This window comes from Somniosus microcephalus, chromosome 10 (genome assembly GCF_052327205.1).
Source record: "Somniosus microcephalus isolate GS21.2 chromosome 10, FLI_Smic_1.0, whole genome shotgun sequence".
Classification (NCBI taxonomy): Eukaryota; Metazoa; Chordata; class Chondrichthyes; order Squaliformes; family Somniosidae; genus Somniosus; species Somniosus microcephalus.
Window position 1 is genome coordinate 11,379,430 of NC_140996.1, and position 22,006 is coordinate 11,401,435.

Consider the following 22,006-nt stretch of genomic DNA (forward strand, 5'->3'; position numbering starts at 1 on the left):
CCTCTCAGCCCCACTTTTTGTTTTCCTCTTTCCCTGGCCTCGCTATACTCCCAAATCCCAACCCTGCTGAATTTTTTTTAATTTGCCTCTATCCTTATCCTTCATTTTGTTTGTGGAAGCAAGCGGAAGCCAAGCGCAGGCAGTGCAAGGAGCGCACGTCAACCCAAGAACCCCACCCACCCGCCCCTTCAACCACCGTCTGCCCCACCTGTGACAGAGACTGCAGGTCCCGCATTGGACTCATCAGTCACCTGAGAACTCATTTTTAGTGTGGAAGCAAGTCATCCTCGGTTCCGAGGGACTGCCTAAGAAGGAGAGAAGATTTTGTTTGTGTGAGACTTTGTTTCCACAGCTGCCACTAGAAAATACAGCCTGTGCCCTACATCATACACCCCCACCTGTGGCCCAAAAGGCACGCACAACCTGCTGGCCTACAGCTCGGGTGAGGATCCTTCTTTGCAATCAGCACCCTGCACCCATCAGAAAATGCAACCGAGGACCTCAGCAGCTTCCTTCACGACCTCACAGAACTTAGCAGTTCCCTTCCCCTCACCACATCCTGGAGAGAATGGCAGAAGAAAAAAAAAACTAGGGAAAAAAAGGGGAAGAAGGGATACAGAGAAAAAGAAAGATAAAAAGAGGAATGACCAAAAAGAAAGGGAAAAAGAGAAAAAAAGTGGACCAAAAAAAGGGAGGGAGAGTGAAAGGAAAACAAGCAAAAGAGAAGATAGAAACACCACGAAATGAACACATAGCCGAGAGTGGGTGCCTACTCGGCTTCACCATGGGCAATGCCACAGAAGATCCACTATGAATCAAATAGATCTCTAGTTTCATTTCAATGCAGTATGACAATGGTAATTCAAGAGTAATAGTTATCGCACCAGTTTCTTTGTTGCTTCAATTAAGTTTCTCCTACACAAAGACAAGCACACAAGATGCAATACAGTAGGGGTTAAAGAACAAACCAGAAGGCGTGTCCTAGCTCGTAATGCTGATCATTAGCTCTTCAAAGTCAATGCATACAGGAGCATCTGAAATTGACCTTCTCCTAATAGCATCATTTCAGTCAGCAGTAACAACCCTGTAATTTTCTTCTAAATAGGTGAAGTTCTATGCCTAATCAGAGATACTCTCCACAACTTTAAAAAAAAATTATTTCCCTAAATTGTCCGAACCCTGCGAGAAAGCCCCCAACCCTTTGCAAGCCACTCAACTGGTGAATGAAGGTCTTGCACTTGTTCTATTGGTAGTTATATACAAGACAAATCTGTTTAAGAATTACATCCTTCCGCCTCTGCCTGTAAGACATTTCACTCAACATGAAACATTTCATCTGCAGTAACAGGTTAGGTCAGCACAAATACCAAAAGAACGTATAAAAGGCTTGCATTTCTACAGCGCCTTTCACAACCACCAAACTTCCCAAAGCGCTTTACAGCCAACAAAGTACTTTTTGGAGCGCAGTCACTGTTGTAATGTGGGAAACGCGGCAGCCAATTTGCGCACAGCAAGCTCCCACAAACAGCAATGTGATAGTGACCCGATAATCTGTTTTAGTGATGTTGATTGAGGGATAAATATTGGCCCCAGGACACCGGGGAGAACTTCCCTGCTCTTCTTCCAAATAGTGCCGTGGGATCTTTTACGTCCACCTGAGAGAACAGACGGGGCCCTGGGTTTAACGTCTCATCCAAAAGACGGCACCTCCGACAGTGCAGCACTCCCTCAGCACTGCACTGGGAGTGTCGGCCTAGTTTTTTTGTGCTCAAGCCCCTGGAGTGGGGCTTGAACCCACAACCTTCTGACTCAGAGGCGAGAATGCGACCCACTGAGCCACAGCTGACGTGTATATACTACACTGTGTATACTATACAGGAAAATCAAACTTATGTCCTGAACTGTTGTTTTGTCCAGATAGATCATAGCGGTAGCAAGATAATTGAGAAATAGATACAACTGAGACCAAACAAAATACAATTTAACTATGGAGATACCTGAATATTTTTATTCCCTTTTAAATTTAGGACATTTCTCCTCCCCTCCCAAACAATAACAAAACACCCATGAAGACAGTGAAGTAAAGGCCGAAGAACAGTCAAAGCTCGGATTCAAACTCAAGTCTACTGGGTGAGAATCTGATGCCATAACTAGTTACCAGGCTATTCATCATTTTATTTCAGTATCTGGATCACACTCTCTAATTAGACCCATGTACAGCAAGTATGATGTACAGCAAGTATAGCAAAACTTTTACTATTTCTATTTTTAAAAAGTTACTGATACAGCCCTTTCACAATTTGTCATTATCTGTAGTAACAAGTGGCCAGTGAAGACAGGCGCTCCAATCCTCATTAAGGTACACAAATTAATTTAAAAGGCTAATGGAATGGTAGCCTTTACCTCAAGGGGGCTGGAATACAAATGGGGTAGTAGTTATGCTGCAGTTATATAAATCTCTGGTTAAGGACCATATAGAGGAAAATGTACTTGTCACATGTTGCTGTGAAATGGCCAGTTTTAATATAAAACATTGCATGCAAGTTCAGAATGGTGAAACGTGAAGATTTTATAGTACGTCAATAGGAACATAGAATATAGGAACGACTAGATGATAAAAGATCTAGTTCGCCTTCCTCCGTCCTGGTAGTCACATGATACAACAATAATGGAGTTGTTGACTAATCATTGCAATCAATCACTATCAATGAGTCTACAACAGACCCAGACATGAGACAAGAAAACCCCCCCAGCGGTGGAGCGATTTGGGAATCATTAGGTTCAAAGTCACCTGTTCCTCCCGAGCATGTTACACTTACCATATGTCATGCCTCAGATTACTCATACTGTATCCCAAAATATTGTTTTCTGAAATAAACCTATTGTTCACTTGAATGAGTCAACAGTCTATGCTCCCTCGGGAGCCTGTTCCATAGACTTATCATTTGCTCACTGAAATAATGTTTCCGCAGATTTGTTTTGAATCCCCCCCCCCCTCTACTTCAAGTGCAGGCCAAGCTTTAAAAAAGGTGGGGATGTTCATCTAATCATTGCTTTATGTGAGGAAAACTTTCTAAAGCTGTGCAAATATTCACCATGGCTATATTGTATTCACATGCTATGATTTATTGCAGAGTGATCTGTATTTCAATAAATCATCTCTCCAAATTGTTATAACATTTGGTACAGTATCAGTCCCTAAAGAATATTTAACCCATACTCAAATAAATGGGAAATCTTGATGCAGTCAATACACTACTTTAACAAATACTTCATTGAAAGGATTAGACGTATTCTACCACCAGATCGTTATTTTCACCTTTCCCTTTGCATTTCCCCTCACCCCCCCCCCCATAAAATGAATCTTAATGCTAGCCGACTGCTTTTCTTCAGAACTAGCAAAACATCACAACTTTAGCTTTCAACTGGAAGTGTTGTACAGCTCGAGGACTGTCTGGAAGTACATTTGGTTGTAAATCCAGCCCTATTACAGCTGTGCTACTCAGCTGCATGTGAAAGGTTGATTTGATTTAATTATTGTTGAATCTGAAAATGACAGACTGTGGAGTTTTAGACACTGCTACATAATATCAGGAGGATACGTTCTGACAGCATAAGTCACCTCCCAGTATTAGAGTCAGCAAAATAATAAACTTTAATGAGATTTATTAAATCAGCTTACTTACGTCCCACTCTCCTTTAATGTAAACCATTCTTTGTTCTAATACAGCAGATAAAAGCACTGGGACTGTAATCTGTAACTAAACGGCCTGCTTTTCAGACCAGGCCCCTGGATAAAAGATGTATTTTCAAATTCACGCCACCCATCTCCAACATGTCAGGAAATAGAGCACATCATCTTAAAAACTGCACAATATTCAAGATACATAAAAGTTGCACTTTTAACATATTGCACATTCTATAATTACCAATCACATACATTAGTTCCAATTTTTAAAAAGGGTGATAAGGCAGAACTGGGTAACTTGGCTTCAGTAATAGGCAAGATGCTCAAAGGAATCATTAGGCATACCCTATGTGAGCACTTAGAGAAAGAGACAGCCAACACAGCTTCCGAAAAAAGGTTATGTTTTACCAATTTGATGGAATTTTTGAAGGTGTCACCAGGTTAATGGAGGAGTTTAATCCGGTAGTCATTATCTACCTGGACTTTCAGAAAGCTTTTGATAAATTACCTCACAAGAGGCTTCTCTAGAAGATAGAATCTTGTGGAATTAGAAGTAATCTGCTGCAGTGGTTTGAGAATTGGCTGAATGTCCACAGACAGAAAGTTGCAGTCAATGGATTTGGATCTGCAGGGACTGGTGTTAGGACCTTTGTTATTGATATTCATTAATGATTTAGATGTGGGTGCTGGGAGAATGATGCACAAATCTACTATTCACTATAAAACAAAGCATGCCATTTCTGTCCTTGTAAAAGACCCTGGTTAGGCCTCAGTTAGAATACAGGAAACTCTACTATTATCCGGCACTAACGGGACCGGCGTGGTGCCGGTTTATCACAAAGTCCGGATTACAGAGAGGTATAGTTAAAAGGTACGAGAGCTCTGTACACAGCAACAAATCCAGGCTTCCCTGTTGCTTAGCAACAGGTACAGGAACCCCGGCCACAGACCAAGCATCCCTGTTGCTTAGCAACAAGTGCACAAATCCCCGGTTACACAGCCACAGATCCAGGAACTGCCACTAATATGAAGTAAAACTTACCTGAACCTACTCCTGAATTTTGACGGTTAACAGAGTTTTCCGGTTATTTAGGTGCCGGTTAAGAGAGAGTTTCCTGTACTGTGTCCAGTTTTGGTCTCCTCACATGGTGGGAGATATTGAGGCTCTGGAAAGGATGCAGAGGAGGGCCAGAAGATTAATTCCCAGTTTAAAGCATCATAGTTACCCAGATAGCCTCAAAGAGCTGGGTCTGTATGCTTCACAAAGCGTCGACTTGGGGGCAATTTGAGTGACGTTAATAAAATAATGAAGGGACTAGATTGTGTTTTTGTGGACCAATTATTTCAACTTAATAGGTTAGGGAGGACCAGCAGTCACTCTTGTAAATTACGCAAGGGGCAGAACTAGGTTTGAAGCTATATAATAGCAAAATACTGTGGATGCTGGAAATCTGAAATAGCAACAGAAAATGCTGGAAATACTCGGCAGGCCAGGCAGCATCCGTGGAGAGAGAAACAGAGTTAACATTTCAGGTCTGGTGAAGGGTCCCAGACCTGAAACGTTAACTCTGTTTCTCTCTCCACGGATGCTGCCTGGCCTGCTGAGTATTTCCAGCATTTTCTGTTGTTATTCTAGGTTTGAAGCTAGGCGGATCATCTTTGTCCAGAGAATAGTGGACCTGTGGAACAGGTTGCCGGGCTCGTGCAGTGAATGCTGATTCACTGTACTCCTTCAAGAGAGCTGGACCTGCTTCTGGCTGGAGCGGAGATCACCTCATTCCATTCATAAAATTCCTCATCTTGCAAGGTTGTATTTTATTTCAACTGTGTGAGAGGGGATCTCATTGAAACTTATAAAATTCTGACAGGACTGAACAGACTAGATGCAGGAAGGATGTTCCCGATGATCAAGGAGTCCAGAACCAGGGGTCACAGTCTAAGGATAAGGGGTAAGCCATTTAGGACAGAAATGAGGAGGAATTTCTTCACCCAGAGAGTGGTGAACCTGTGGAATTCTCTACCACAGAAGGCAGTTGAGGCCAATTCATTAAATATATTCAAGAAGGAGTTAGATATATTTCTTAAGGCTAAAGGGATCAAGGGATATGGGGAGAAAGCAGGGACAGGGTACTGAATTTGGATGATCAGCCATGATCTCATTGAATGGCGGAGCAGGCTCGAGGGGCCGAATGGCCTACTCCTGCTCCTATCTTCTATGTTGCTCTAGATTCCCCACTATTGCTTTATAGGCAAACGCAGCCGATAATTTGCACATAGCAAGCTCCCACAAACGCCGAGATGAATGACCAGTTAATCTGTTGTGATGGCGATGGGCGAGGGACAAATGTTGGCCAAGACACCAGGAGAACTCCCTGCTCTTCTGTGGAAAGAGTACGATGGGATCTTTTACATCCATCTGAACAGGCAAGTGGGGCCTTGGCCTATTGAATAAAATATCACAAAGGTCATGACATTGGTACAGAGTCCAGAGTAATAAATTGTTCTCATCAAACACTTTAGGCTCGGTCATGCTGAAGCACGAAAGAAACGCGAGGTGAAATCTTACTCTGCCTGTTGAAAGATCCTCTATAAATTTGCTATTGAGATTAACAGGTGGTCACTGTAGATTGATGATCTTTATAATACTGTAGATATCAATTGTACTAATAATGAGCCAGTAATAATATACCTAATGCTAATCTGAATCGATAGCTGTAAAAACCCATTTTAAACAGACTGCAGATCTCTCGATTTAAATAAATTTCCAAAGTATCGCAATACATGCTCAACTGAATCAAATTCTTTGTTGTTTGGATGTTAAAATAGTCACCATTGACTGGACTTTACAACTGCACATCTTTTCCCTCAACATTGGGAATCCTCTGTCAGTTCATTCTTCTTTGGAACTTTTACAATTGGTAGAATATCTACAAAACTAAGATTTTAGGATCCAAGATTGACAAATTACTATTAAGAAACAAAAGTTATTCCAAGCGACATTTTAAAATTTGGTCTGGTTTTAGTTCTACCATAGCTCTCATATGCTGCAGATTAAAGTTGATACTCCCATGCACAAGAAAGTTCAACTTAAAAAAAATTAAACTAACCTTGAAAAATATTCTGACTTTTCAATAATCTTTGCATGCTTTCATCCTTTTAACTAGAATCTTGCAACTCTACTATGCTATGCTTCCTGACAAGACTTGCATCAATGGCGCTATTGTACATTTTGCAAAAAAACTTACAAGAATTGTACCCTGCTGGAAAAGTAAAATAAATCTTAATTTTTCTCACCAACCCAAAATATCAACCCATAAAAATCCTCTCATAGCATCTTCTACGAAGATATTAGTTTGTAGAAATTGGTAAAATATATGCACATTTATGGTATTGTTCTCTGCTCTTTCCCCTAGCTACAACCCCAAAAGAATCAGTTAACATCTTAACTAAACTACAGATAAATTAAATCATTCTCTACATTGAAAAGTGAAATATTTTCCAAAATTAGATTAAAACATGTTGATTTCTTCATTTTCTATCTTTAAACTAGAGCACTTAAATCACATTCAAGTTTAGGAGATTTAAAATGAAACATCACTTGTTTTAATGGAACAAAGCAACTTTGTGCATAGTTATATCCTGTTCAGTCCAACCTACGCTTCTGCCCGTGGTAATCTTGCATGTTGGAACTTGCAAAATACTTTCCATTTCATGTTCTGAATACATTAATGTTCCTATCCTGCTTTGTAACCTCTCCCTTTACATTTAAGTTTCACTTTAGGATTGGACAATCCAGTTGGGCTACCTTATTTCACATTCCCTCTCTTTGAGGAGAACTCGTAAAAATCAACATTTCATTGTGCAGTACACACGTCTGCTGCATATATGACAAATAAAATTGAATTGAATTGAATTGAATTGAGGCAAAATACCACCCAAAAAAAAGCACCTAGTTACTAAGAGGCCATCATTTTCCCCAGGTGTCAGAAAGAGCACGCCAAGGAGTGCGAGATGGTTAATGGCCCATGTCCTTTAAGTTTTATGCAACACACTTTGCAATGAACTTCGGAGGAGAGCAAGAGCAGTTTGCATACTTGTGCAAGTGCAGTTGGTTGCCCTCTAATGAATAGAGTCTGATAATCGGCTTGCCATCCCAGATTGTAGAATGGTTACAGCACAGAAGGAGGCCATTCGGCCTGTCGAGCCCATGCCGGCTCTCTGCGAGAGCACTTCAGCTAGTCCTACTCCCCTGCCCTTTCCCCCGTAGCCCTGCAAAATTTTTTCCTTCAGGTACTTAGAACATAAGAACATAAGAAATAGGAGGAGTAGGCCAATCGGCCCCTCGAGCCTGCTCCACCATTCAATAAGATCATGGCTGATCTGATCCTAACCGCCAATCCACTATCACAGAACCATCTCCTGAATCTAACAGAATTAGACACACGAAATAGGAGCAGGATCAGGCTACACGGCCCCTGGGCCCGCTCCGCTACCCACAGGGCCATGACCGATCCGAACCTAGTCTCCTGTCCAAATTCCTGCCCGCTTCCCGTAACCCTTAATTCCCTTTACTTCTAGGAAACTGTCTATTTCTGTTTTAAATTTATGTAATGATGTAGCTTCTACAGCTTTTTGGGGCAGCATATTCCATGGACCTACCACCCTCTGAGTGAAGTAGTTCCTCCTCATCTCAGTTTTGAAAGAGCAGCCCCTTATTCTAAGACTATGCCCCCTAGTTCTAGTTTCACCCATCATCGGGAACATCTTCCCCGCATCCACCCGATCCAACCCCTTCACAATCTTATATGTTTCAATAAGCTCGCCTCTCATTCTTCTGAACTCCAATGAGTAGAGTCCCAATCTACTCAACCTCTCCTCATATGTCCATCCCCTCATCCCCGGGATTAACCGAGTGAACCTTCTTTGTACTGACTCGAGAGCAAGTATGCAAGTAGCCAATTCCCTTTCTGAAAGCCACGATTGAATCTGCCTCCGCCACCATTTCAAGCAGACCATAACCACTCGCTGCGTAAAAAAAAGTTTTTCCTCGTGTTGCCTTTGGCTCTTTCGCCAATCGCCTTAAATCTGCGTCCTCTGGTTCTCGACCCTTCCGCCAATGGGAACAGTTTCTCTCCATCTACTCTGTCCAGACCCCTCTATCTTAAAAAGCATTCCACCATAAAAATAGTATATAGAGAAGTATTTTTCATTCTGTCAATACAAAGATTAGGACAGAGGACAATTTTGCCTTCTGTTTTTTTTGGGAGCTGACCCTGGTGAGGGAGGAGCAACCCACACGAGTGAGTCAGCAACGTGCAACCATAAATGTGTTTTTTAATATTGTTTTCTACATTAAAAAGTGTGAGCTTTATCCTAGATATTAAAGAGAGAGAGAGAAAGGGGGAAAGAAGAAGGGAAATGAAAATGAACCCAAGCTAGTTACACAGTCAGTCAAAGGGTGAGGGGGAGGAGGATGCAGCAGCTCCAGACTCAGGGGACATCAAAAGAAGCTCAACTTACCGGGACATGGCTTTCTTCCCCCACCCCTACAATTCTCCAGATGATGATGATCGCTTTCCAATCCCCGGGGTTTTGGCAAAAAAAATAAACGTCCGGGAAACTCAAAAAAAAGGAATGGGGAGAGGTGGGAAGAAATTTTTTAAAAATAACTTTAACTACGCTGAGGTGGAGTGACGGATTTTTTTTTAAATATAGTGAGGGCGGAGAAGAAGAAAAGGGATTCACGATGTTTTTAAAACCGCAAACATTTGAGGGATTGGCTGACTGACTGATTGGCGGGCCAGCGATCGAACTCCCGTGTGTGAAGGCGCCGCCGTCCAGCGCCCGACTGCAGCTAAGCTCCGCCCCCCTCTCCTCTCTGTCTGATTGACAGCTCGGCCGACCGCACCAAGGCACACCCGCGGGGAAGGGGGTGGGCGGAGTCTGCCAATTCTCAAATATAACCTTGCGCCATCTAATTCAAACTTCCGCCCTCCCCACCTAATTTTTTTTTCCATTATTAGAAATCCCCCCCACCTCCTTATGTTTCAGCCGCGCTGCTCTCTCTCCTTTTCCCCCCCACCTACTTTGATCCCCCCCCCTCCTGCTGTGCTGCCACAGGACTTGGTGCGCTCTGTTGGGAGGAGGCGGAGGTCGGCCCGTCGCCATGGCAACCGAGGCCTGGGCCTGTGGCGCAATCTCAGAACAAGGCCTGTAAATGTTTTATTTTTTAATAAAAATGTTGATTTAGTTTCATCAACAGCAAAAGAAATATGTTTTTTTTTTGCATATTTTTTCTCGTGGAGGGAGATGGTGGAATGTTACTTGTTTCTACTTGCGGGTCTCTCATCTTGCAATATTCCTTCCAAATATATTTTCCTCTTGATTCTTTTCCTTTGCTGCGGGGGGAAAAAAAGTTGTATAAATAATTGAATGTTTCTTGAAGTAGGACAGTTTGCCAGTTGCAACCTTTGCCTTGTTAGCTCTGCTTCGGCAATCTCACCCAGCTGCAGACTGAAGCTGCTCCTGCTGGTGAAATTCTACTTGTAATCTTGAAAACAAAAAAAAAACTTGAAGCACGACTGGAATACATTTTTTTTTAAACCCAAAATGATTCTACTAGCTCCGCCATTTTCACTGCACCAGCATGGTGAGCTGCAGCTTGAAGACATTTCCATTGCAGTGGCGGGACAGGAATCGTCAAGCTCAATATCAAATCTCTAGCTGGATTTGGGCAAGGATGAATGCCAACTGGACTGTAATTGAGGATGCCTGTAATCACAGAGATGTCAATTTTCTGCATTTACTACAGATTCGGGTAGGGGGGGAGGTTCTAGGAAAATCCAGCTTTTGGAATTTTTTCAACAGTTTCACTCAATTGCCCAAAACTTTCAATGGCTAGATTTTACCGAAAAACTACCATATATAGCACAACCTGGCATCACTTGGGCTTCTAGTTCCTGATTAAACTTTCGCCAAATAAAAGTTCCCAACATTTTTCTGTATGCCAATAGTTAAGTATTCATCTCATTTAGATGACAAAACACCACATTTAAAGCCAAGTACAAAAGATCTTTACAAAGCAAAAATAAAAATATTAAAAGTTCTCTTCTGCCTCACCACTATTTCTGAAACATAGAAGATAGGAACAGGAGTAGGCTATTCGGCCCCTCGAGCCTACTCCGCCATTCAATGAGATCATGGCTGATCATCCAAATTCAGTACCCGGTTCCTGCTTTCTCCCCATATCCCTTGATCCCTTTAGCCTTAAGAAATATATCTAACTCCTTCTTGAATATATTTAATGAATTGGCCTCCACTGCCTTCTGTGGTAGAGAATTCCACAGGAAATCATATCTTTTAATTTTTTTTGTCAATTTAAATTAACCATGATCAACAAGTAGTATGAAATACTTAGTGACTACAGCCTACATTTGCCAATCATAATAAGCTGATGGTAACTCATTTAAAATTGATGCTTTACCGTCGCTGTCATGATCAGAAAACCTAGGCCCGTTTGTTTGTGTTCGAACCCATTGTTTAAAATTTACTCTTCTTGGAACTAAAAAGGGGTTTTCCAAGCCTAAGAGCTAGTTTTGCTAGAAAGATTGGGTGTAGCTGCTATTAGCAGGTATATAACAATGACGAGGAATGTCCAGGAGTGGTGAGGGCATAGGGGATGGACAAATCGTAGTGAGTGCTAATCCAGGCAGTAGATCACAGAATCACAGAATCCCCACAGTGCAGATAGAGGCCATTTCAGCCCATCGAGCCTGCACCGACACATATCCCACCCTATCCCCGTAACCCCACGTATTTAATCCCCTAACACTAAGGGCCAATTTATCATAGCCAAATCAACCTAACCCACACATCTTTGGACTGTGGGAGGAAACCGGAGCACCCGGAGGAAACCCACACAGACACAGGGAGAATGTGCAAACTCCACACAGACAGTCGCCCGAGGCCAGATTTGAACCCGGGTCCCTGGCGCTGTGAGGCAACAGTGCTAACCACTATGCCACCGTGCCCCCCAAACTTGATCAGAAACTTAACTGGACCAGCCACATAAATACTGCGGCAACAAGAGCAGGTCAGAGGCTAGGTATTCTGTGGCGAGTGTCTCACCTCCTGACTCCCCAAAGCCTTTCCATCTACAAGGCACAAGTAAGGAGTGTGATGGAATACTCTCCACTTGTCTGGATGAGTGCAGCTGCCACAACACTCAAGAAGCTTGACACCATCCAGGACAAAGCCGCCCATTTGATTGGCACCCCATTCACCACCTTAAACATTCACTCCCTCCACCACTGGCGCACCGTGGCTGCAGTCACAGAAATCACAGAAACCCCACAGTGCAGATAGAGGCCATTTCGGCCCATCGAGCCTGCACCGACACATATCCCACCTGATCCCCGTAACCCCTACACCAACACGTATCCCACCCTATCCCCGTAACCCCACGTATTTAATCCCCCAAACACTAAGGGTCAATTTATCATAGCCAATCAACCTAACCCGCACAATCTACAAGATGCACTGCAGCAACTCACCAAGGCTTCTTCGGCAGCACCTCCCAAACCCACGACCTCTTCCACCTGGAAGGACAAGGGCAGCAGGCGCATGGGAACACCACCACCTCCAAGTTCCCCTCCAAGTCACACAGCATCCTGACTTAGAAGTATATCGCCGTTCCTTCATCGTCGCTGGGTCAAAATCCTGGAACTCCCTCCCTAACAGCACTATGGGAGTACCTTCACCACACGGTCTGCAGCGGTTCAAGAAGGCGGCTCACCACCACCTTCTCAAGGGCAACTAGGGATGGGCAATAAATGCTGGCCTTGCCAGCGACGTCCAGATCCCATAAACGAAAAAAAAACACCAGCTACCTGAATATGGTGTAGGGTTGCCAACTGTGATTGGGTATCTTCTTGGAGGTTTCATCACATGACCTTCAACCACCCTGCTTGGTCAAACAATCTTTTTTTCCTAGCTCCCATATTTTTACAACTAATTAATGAAAGCGTTCAATGAAAATGAAAAAATATACACAATTTATTTTAATGCCCCTATGATCTTTCTCCTGATTTGCTCCCAGCAGTGCCCAGGAGATTAATCTTTTTTTTTTCCCCTGGAGATTCCAGGACAATCCTGGAGGGTTGGCACCCCTAATATGGTGGAGGAGCAGTACGTGAAAAGGTTTCTGGTATGACATGCTGTGACTGCAGTGCTTATCCATGAAGACTAACAAGGCCACTCAGCCAGCAGCAGTGCACTACCCGTGGTATTAAAGGCCACAATGCCCAAATTGCCACGGTGCCCTTTCAGGCACTTACAGGCTAACATTTTAGGTTGTCACTTTCTTTGACTTTTTTGGACACTGATTTCTTTTTTCCTGCTTAATAAAATAACGATTGGCTGCTAGATAAATTTCTCCCAGTTGGTTGTGGATGTGCTCCCCTAGTTGGAGTAGCAACTCGTAAGCTGCAAGTGATACAGGAGCCTTGCTACTGACGAATCCCGATGAATCTTCATTACTGCTATGGGCATCCTTGCCGGAGTTGCGGTAGGGTCATTGCTTTCTGAACTGGCACCTACTGTTATTTTTTACAGAGCTATGTGACAATACTGAACTGCCACTGACCGTGTCATCCAGCTGCATTTGTGCTACTCTGCACATGCTACTGCCAGAGGATATCTCACCATGCCCCAAGGTATGTTTGAGCATAGCACAGGACATGTCTTTTCCTAGTTGTTCCCCGTGACTGTTTTCCGAGTAAGTTGAAGCTGGATATGACTGCATCATGGAGTTTGGATTCGAAAGTTATTGTTGCAGTCATGGGAGCACTCATTAGAGATACTCCTACTGTAAGCTCTGGAAGTCCCTCTTTAAACCTCTCCCTCCTCCTTTAAGACACTTATTAAAATCTACCAGCTTTTGGTCACCTGCCCATCTCCACCTGTGGCTCAGTGTCAAATTTTGTTTGATAACTCTAATGTGAAGCACCTTGGGACATTTTACTACGTTAAAGGCGCCATATAACTGCAAGTTGTTGTTGTACCGATGACCTGCATAAGTGTGGATGCACTGCAGATGCCACCAGTGTAGCCACATGCTCAATGGCAGTCTATAATGCAGATAACCCATAGTACATATCTGGGTATTAGACGTCCCTTCCACAGTCATGTGCAAGGAGGCAAGTTGCTCCGCAATTTCCTGCTGCCCTACCAATCTCCATTTTAAAGCATGCCCGCTACGGTCTATATGTCCAGTAGCATTAACTCAGCATGCTAGACTTTCGCTCTGTGCCAGCCAATCCCTCATCAGCTACCACTGCTACTTCATCATCAGTGCTGCGTCTCTGTACTTACACCTGAACCTCATTACGATCTTCTGGAGTATGTGTTTTTGTGCTGTGACTGAATCAAGTGTGGTGACAGTTGGTGTGGTGGATGCTGTTCAATTCTGACTGCAGAGCGGTTCTGTGAATGAGCAAATGTTACATTATGAGTAAATAAGCACATTTATCCATATGGGTTCCTCATTGTCATTACATGCTCTAATAGTGCTTGGGCACTAGTACTTTATATTGACATATTCCTGTAACCTATTGTGCGTATCATATTCTATGATATGTACCATGGGCTCTGCACTGTCTTCCAAGATCTGTACACCTCTTGGCTTCCAAGCTGTCCCTCCTGAACAGCTGGACAATAGTTTTCTCCTATGGAGTCGACAATTTATGCTCCTGGAGTCCACAGACTGGTTTACTCAGCACTCTGGGATTATATGTGACATGAATCTTGCCATTCATGTAGAAATGACTTGTGAAATAATACAGGGCGGCCTGCTGGTGGCGCTGTCCAGGGAGAGTATAAATACTCGGGCACGGGCCCAGCTTGCTCAGGACATTTTGTAAACAGAAACTAGTGAAGGACAACTAGATCTCCATGTTGTGAAACAGTTGATTAAAGCCTTGTTTAATACTCAGACCAAGTGCCTCGTAGTTTTCTTATGTCAATATGTCTATTTTGCCTTGAAACATGAGATCAGTGAAGATTGAGACTTGGTGATTTGCTCCGTGGAAATTCCTTCTTGCAGTGCATTCTCTCCCATCTTGGCATGTATAATGCAATTTGCATAATGCTGCTATTTTCGCTTGTAGTATCTTACTTGTTACATTCTTCTTAACATTTCCGTCAGTGCAGCTTGCTTTCTTTCTTTTTTTTTACAATTATAGCTGTCCACCATGTGCCTGTATGACATCATGTGCAACTTTACAGTAATTCTCATCCTTAAATCACGTAACTTTTTCTCACTTCTGTTCGAGTTCTTCTAGTCATTGACACTGTATTAAACATTTGGAGACAAAATCCAATTCTTACTTCCTCCTCTGCATACATGGGGGATAATCCTTCCTCGCCAATAGTATCTTGCAAGGCTTTATTGCAGAGTCCACAAGAACTTTCAGTGCCTGCCTGCTAAAAGAAGATTTTTCTGCTCTACCTTTGAAGCATTCATAAGTACAATTGCACACCTCGCAGCTGGATTAATGAACATCCCAACATGTATGCCAGTTAAGTGCCTTGTCAGCTGCTTGAGAAGTATTAAAGGCTTATTATTGCAGGTGTATTGCGTTTAGCTATCATTTTTTCAATACTGCTACCAAAATCGTAATTTCACAAATTGCACATTTCAAAAATAAGCATTGCTGTGATTATATTAGTGATTCATCACTATCAGAATTTCTCCCATTTTCTGAAAAAAAACATTTCCTTTGGCCTCTTAGTGACAAACCATAGTTGAATTTGTCTCATGTCCACGAGAAAATATACTACACCTTCCCAAGCTGGTACCATGAAGAATCAGAGAAGAGGCTGGAGGGACATTATTCATGGGCTAATTCAAATGTATGTCTGAGGGGAGTAAAGAATCTGTTCTAGCCCACTGAGCTATGCAATCTTGCCAGAGTTGATTTTTAGCATAAAGTTAAGGAAATATGTAAAATATGCATTGCTCATTCCTGGTCTGATTACAAATCCCTCCATAGCCTCGCCCCTCCCCATCTCTGTAACCTCCTCCAGCCCTACAACTCTCCCAGATCTCTGCGCCCCTCCAGTTCTGGCCTCTTGCACATCCCCGATTTTCATCGCTCCACCATTGCCTTCAGCTGCCTAGACCCTAAGCACTGGAATTCCCTCCCTAAAGCTCTCAGCCTCTCGACCTCCCTCTCCTCCTTTAAGACGCTCCTTAAAACCTACTTCTTTGGCCAAGCTTTTGGTCTCCTGTCCTAATATCTTCTTATGTGGCTCGGTGTCAAATTTTGTTCCATAACGCTCCTCTGAAATGCTTTGGGTCATTTTATTACATTAAAGGCGCTGTATAAATGCATGTTGTTGTTATTGTACTAAGTTTGATTATTGACACATAGGGTTCTCCTGATCAATGTTGCACCAGGTTAATGAAGAATTAATTAAACTAGGAGGCAGATGGACTAGATTTTCCGTCCATTGATTATAAATGGTGGAAAATTAGTCCATACTGTGCAGACAAACCTATGTGTTGTGCTGAAGGGGCAAGATCAAGCAAGGAAATAAAAAGAGAGGTTAATTTATGAGGACAGGCTGCATGAACCTGGCTTGTATTCCCTTGAGTTTACAAGATTGAGGAGTAATCTAATCGAGGTGTTTAACATAGAAACATAGAAGATAGGAGCAGGAGTAGGCCATTCAGCCCCTCGAGCCTGCTCCACCATTCAATGAGATCATGGCTGATCTCATTAAAATGATAAAGGGATTTGATAGGGTAGATACAGAGAAACTATTTCCTTTAGTGGGGGGAATCCAAAACAAGAGGGCATAATCTTCAAATTAGGGCTACAGGAAACTTTGAGTTATCCGGAGGCGAACCGTCCAGCAAGCTCGAGCCACCGGCAAAAATCAGGAGCCGTTTTTTATTCTTTTCGTTTCTTTTCTTTGCTTTTTTTTGAACAGTCAAGCTCTGTAAGGTCTGTAGCTAAGCAACAGCTTCAGCTAGAGACGCGACAGAGACGCTTGCCGACTGTTTAGGGTTTGTTGATTCATACGGAGATGAATCTCCGTATCTTTCAACATTAACTCTGGAGTGTCCGGCAGTTTTGAGGGAACGGCAGCAGCTCGGTCCCGTCGGTGCTGGATAGCACAAAGTTTGCTGTACTTAGGAGTGAAATCAGGAAGCACTTTTTCACATAAAGGGTAGTGGAAATCTGGAACTCATTCCCCCAAAAAGCAGCGGATGCTGGGGGTCAATTAAACTGTTCAAGACTGAGATCCTTCCGGACTCAATATCGAGTTCAACAATTTCAGATCATAACCCCTTACCCCTATTACATTTTTACATATATTTTTTATCCACACCTTTGTTTTTCTCTCCCACATGGCAGCTGTCTCTCATTCTGCCAACGCATTTCACACCTGATCTAGAGCTGTCTTTTGTCTCTCCACTAGTCCTAGCACCAGCTCGTCTGGTTTTGAATACCTCTTAATGTCTCTTCACTTCTCTTTTGTTCTCTCATCCCCCATTTCCCAGCTCCCAAACTGGCCTTTTAATCGATTTCATTTCCTGTGTTTTTTCAGTCCTGACGAAGGGTTTCGACCTGAAACGTTGACTCTATTTCTCTCTCCACGGATGCTGCCCTGGCCTGCTGAGTTTTTCCTGCATTTTCTGTTGTTATTTCGGATTTCCAGCATCCGCAGTATTTTGCTATCGCATCAATAGATTTTTGTTGGGTATCAGGGGATAGGGAACAAGGGTGGGTAAATGGAGCTGGGGTACAGATCAGCCATGCTCTAATTGAATGGCAGAACAGGTTCGAGGGGCTGAATGGCCTGCTCATGTTCCTGTGTTCTAATTTGTGTATGAACACCTATTACAGTATATAAGGTAGGCCTGGTTATTATGCGAATTTACTTACCGCAGAATATTTTCCATCAGACAAGCTATGTGATTTGGGTTAATTAATTAGAAATAAAAAATAATCCTTGCAAATTCTATCTATTGCAGAAAGGGAAGAGACAGGGGTAGATTTTCCCGAACCTGTCGGGAAGAAGGCAGGACGTCAACTTTCGGGTTTTTGACCCGCCTACATCGACATCTGGCCAATCCGCGCGATTTTCCCTTGATTGACCTTGTTAAGCCCGCCCAGCGGGCTCAGCAGGCCAATTAAGGGCCACCCGGCAACAGGTGACGTCACAGACTGCAATTTCATCTGTCAAGATTTCTTGACAGATGAAATATCAGTGCTTCACAGCTGTTTGAAGCTGTGAAACACTGACGCTTTGAGTTCCAACATGAGTCCTTCTGCACAGACTCAGATAGAACTCTCAGCAGCACTCAAAGCTGAAGGCTGTCACTTTTCACAGATCGCAGCCGTTCAGCTTTAAGTGCCGGCTGAGTGATGGGCTCCCGACGGCTACAGGAAGAAAGGCTGTTAAGGTAAGTACAGGTAAGTAAAACTCCTTTACACACTTTAGACACACCAAACACACTTACCTTTGCACTCATGCACCCATCACTCACCTGAGCACTGACATCGCGACCCCTCCAACTCCTTCAACCCGACGGCCCACCTGCTCAACCTGACGTGGTTTGGAGCCGTCGGGAATCCCACACGAAACCCCTCAAAATAGGGATTAGGCTAAAAACTGCCTGTTAACTACCTGTTAACAGGCAGTTAATTGGCACTAATCCCTTCCCGCCTGGTTTCGGCGGGTCCCAGTGCGGGGCAGGTACCCGCCGCCCCTGAAAGTTGCGTGGGGCGGGGTTTTGGGCGGGATGGTGTCGGGACCCCCAAATTCAGGATTTCCCCCCCCCACAGGCCTGAAACCCCGCCCAACGGCTCGGGGAAAATCGGGGCCACACTCTCCACTAGATCTGCATTTTCAAGTTTAGATTGTGCTATCAATTTCTAGACAATGCCTCAGTCACATCTGGTGATCAATGTAAGCTGTCATATTACTTACTGTTTGGTGATTTGTCTTTATTTCTTGTCTCCTCCAGACACAAGGAATAGTTGAGGTGAATAGCATAGATGCATTTAAGGGGAAGCTAGGTAAACACATGAGGGAGAAAGGAATAGAAGGTTATGATGAGAGGGTGAGATGGAGAAGGGTGGGAGGAGGCTCGTGTGGAGCATAAACACTGGAATGGACTAGATTGATCCCTGGGATGAGAGGGCTGTCCTATGAGGAGAGATTGTGTAGAATGGGCCGATACTCTCTGGAGTTTAGAAGAATGAGAGGTGATCTCATTGAAACATACAAGATACTGATGGGGATTGACAGGGTAGATGCTGAGAGGTTGTTTCCCCTGGCTGGAGTGTCTAGAACTAGGGGGCATAGTCTCAGGATAAGGGGTTGAACATTTAAGACTGCGATGAGGAGAAATTTCTTCACTCAGAGGGTGGTGAATCTTTGGAATTCTCTATCCGAAAGGGCTGTGGATGCTGACTCGTTGAGTATATTCAAGGCCGAGATAGATATATTTTTGGACTCTAGGGGAATGAAGGGATATGGAGATCGGGCAGGAAAGTGGTAGTTGAGGTCGGAGATCAGCCATGATCTTATTGACTGGCGGAGCAGGCTCGAAGGGTCATATGGCCTACTCCTGCTCCTAATTCTTATGTTCTTAGTTGGGCCGAATGGCCTGTTTCTGTGCTGTACACTGTGTGTAATAGTACAGCTATCCTTCAGCATCCTCCTCCCAAGGCTCTAATAACATTGTGTATGAGGAACTCGACATTATTGGAGTTTGTGCACCGTGTTGCAACTTCCTAGGTTATTTTTCTCTGAAGCTAGAAAGGTATAAATCAAATGCTTTTAAAGTGTAGTTCAGCATAGTGCTGGCTTATTCCTGTGCCTTCTCCCAGAAAAATGTTCAATGCCAACTTGGAAGACTACTGAATTGCAATGCTGAAGCAGCTAACTTAGATCCAGAACAGAGCCATCTGATGTACAGGCTGAGCTATTGCTTCTACCTCTGTGTATCATTAGCCATCGTGAATCTGGAAACTGTGAGTGACTTAGCAAACAGTGATTTTTAACAAAAAAAACAAGAGTGGATCTTATTACTCTCTGGTTGACTTTGCTTTAAAAAAAAATATTTTTGCCGCAAAAGATTTTACAAATAATATTTCAGTCCCAGATTCCTAAAACAAGAATCTGATAAGTTGTTTGTTTTTTTCGGTCCCAGAATTGATCAGCGCTCCACTAGTCTGGACAAGTGGGGCGCATCACGGCTAGACAGAGAGGAAAACTGTTTGATGAGTTACAACCCTACTTTCTCTGGCATGCTTCATCTGAATAAACAGGAGGCTCGCTCGCTATTACAAAAGCCAGCAGAGAGTCTACAATGGCTGGTGCTCGCACGCCTTCCTGCACGCTCTACTAATGTGCTAAAATATGATTGTTTTACCACAAACGGTCTTTGGATTGTGGTGTCAGAGAAAAAAAACGAGTCCGTGTGTCGATGGCCACTTTTAAATCACGATTATCGGAATCGAAAATAAGCCCTGTATTTTATGCAAGGGATATTTGTTCGAATGAGAAATAAATTACATAAGAACGGGGAATTTGGACCTTTTTCAGAAGGTTAAGGGCACCATGTTGAAAAGCATTATGGATCAGTACAGCGGGTGCCAACTTCAGCAAGCTGTTGCTGTCTTTACAGATACTGATCAAATGCTCAGTCATTGTAAATATTCTATTCAATCACTTCCATTTAATTGGTTGGAATTAAGGTTTCTGATGTGTTTTTCCACTGGGTCAATAATATTTTTGAAAAACAGTCTATGAAAGCTTCTTATCTACAAGTCATGCCAACATAGAGAAAATGCTTGCTATCCTTCTGCATCAGGAGATTTATTTGCTTAGCCCTACTATTAGCAACATTCCCCACTAAGCAACCATCTGACAACTCATCACTCACATTGCTAAGTGTTGAACTTGGCGCATATTCCTCTCATGATCCTGCAACTCCAGATATGAGGCATATTAAATAGCCAGCCATACATATCATGCCATTTTATAATTCAGACACATCAATTAAATAGTTAGTAAGCAGGTGCAGCAGGTGATCAGGAAGACCAATGGAATCTTGGCTTTTATTGCAAGGGGGATGGAGTATAAAAACAGGGAAGTCTTGCTGCAGTTATACAGGGTATTGGTGAGGCCACACCTGGAATACTGCGTGCAGTTTTGGTTTCCATATTTAAGAAAAGATATACTTGCTCTCGAGGCGGTTCAGAGAAGGTTCACTCGGTTGATTCCAGAGATGAGGGGGTTGACGTATGAGGAAAGGTTGAGTAGGTTGGGACTCTACTCATTGGAATTCAGAAGAATGAGAGGCGATCTTATTGAAACATATAAGATTGTGAGGGTTTTGAAGAAGGGTCAAACCCGAAACGTCAACTCAAATTTCTCTCCACGGATGTTGCCTGACTTGCTGAGTTTTTCCAGCATTTTCTGTTGTTATTTAAGATTGTGAGGGGGCTTGATTGGGTGGATGCGGTGAGGATGTTTCCACTGATGGGTGAGACTAGGGGGCATAATCTTAGAATAAGAGGCTGCCCTTTCAAAACTGAGATGAGGAGAAACTTCTTCACTCAGAGGGTAGTAAATCTATGGAATTTGCTACCCCAGAGAGCTGCGGAAGCTGCAACATTAAATAAATTTAAAATGGAGATAGACAGTTTCCTAGCAGATAAGGGAATTAGGGGTTACGGGGAGAGGGCAGGGAAGTGGATTCAGATCAGCCATGATCTTATTGAATGGCGGAGCAGGCCCGAGGGGCCGTATGGCCTACTCCTGCTCCTACTTCTTATGTTCTTATGTTAAAGTAATACTTTAATTTATAAAATCAGTGGAGTGAAAATCAGCGGGTGCTGTAACAGGCGGGCGTTCCACTCTGACATCTTACTGCCCAGGCAGCCAAGACTGATATCTACCCCACTGTTGTTATATAGGCAAAAGTGGCAGCCAATTTGCACACAAGGTGCCACAAACAGCAATGAGGTACATGATCGGTTAATCTGTTTTTGATAGCGCTGTTTGAGGGATAAATGTTGTTCAGGACACCAGAGACCTCCCCCTGCTCTTCTTCACATAGTGTCATGGGATCCATCTAAACAGGCAAACGGAGCCTCCGTTCCCCATATTCAAATGTGTTTTTGCACATCACGAATGCCATAACTAGGAGCATAATTTCCCCTGTACTGTGCCAATCGTGTGCTAGTGAAACCTATTGATACATATTACAGAGTGATTTTCTGCCCATTTACTGTG

General features: G+C 43.3%; 1 protein-coding gene across 14 annotated transcripts in view; it reads right to left on the reverse strand.

The window, feature by feature from the left end:
* Positions 1–9,546, reverse strand: part of mbnl2 (muscleblind-like splicing regulator 2) — a 139,033-nt gene extending 129,487 nt beyond the window's left edge. For 9 of the 14 annotated variants that reach the window (XR_015079688.1, XM_085998449.1, XM_085998448.1 and 6 more), the window contains exon 1: positions 9,209–9,546. The gene's annotated coding sequence lies outside the window, so the exon portion shown is untranslated. Of the gene's footprint in view, positions 1–4,730; positions 4,855–9,208 lie in introns of all 14 variants that reach the window. The other 5 variants (XM_085998454.1, XM_085998451.1, XM_085998457.1 and 2 more) reach the window with 2 other exon arrangements.
* Between the last annotated feature and the right edge of the window lie 12,460 nt (positions 9,547–22,006).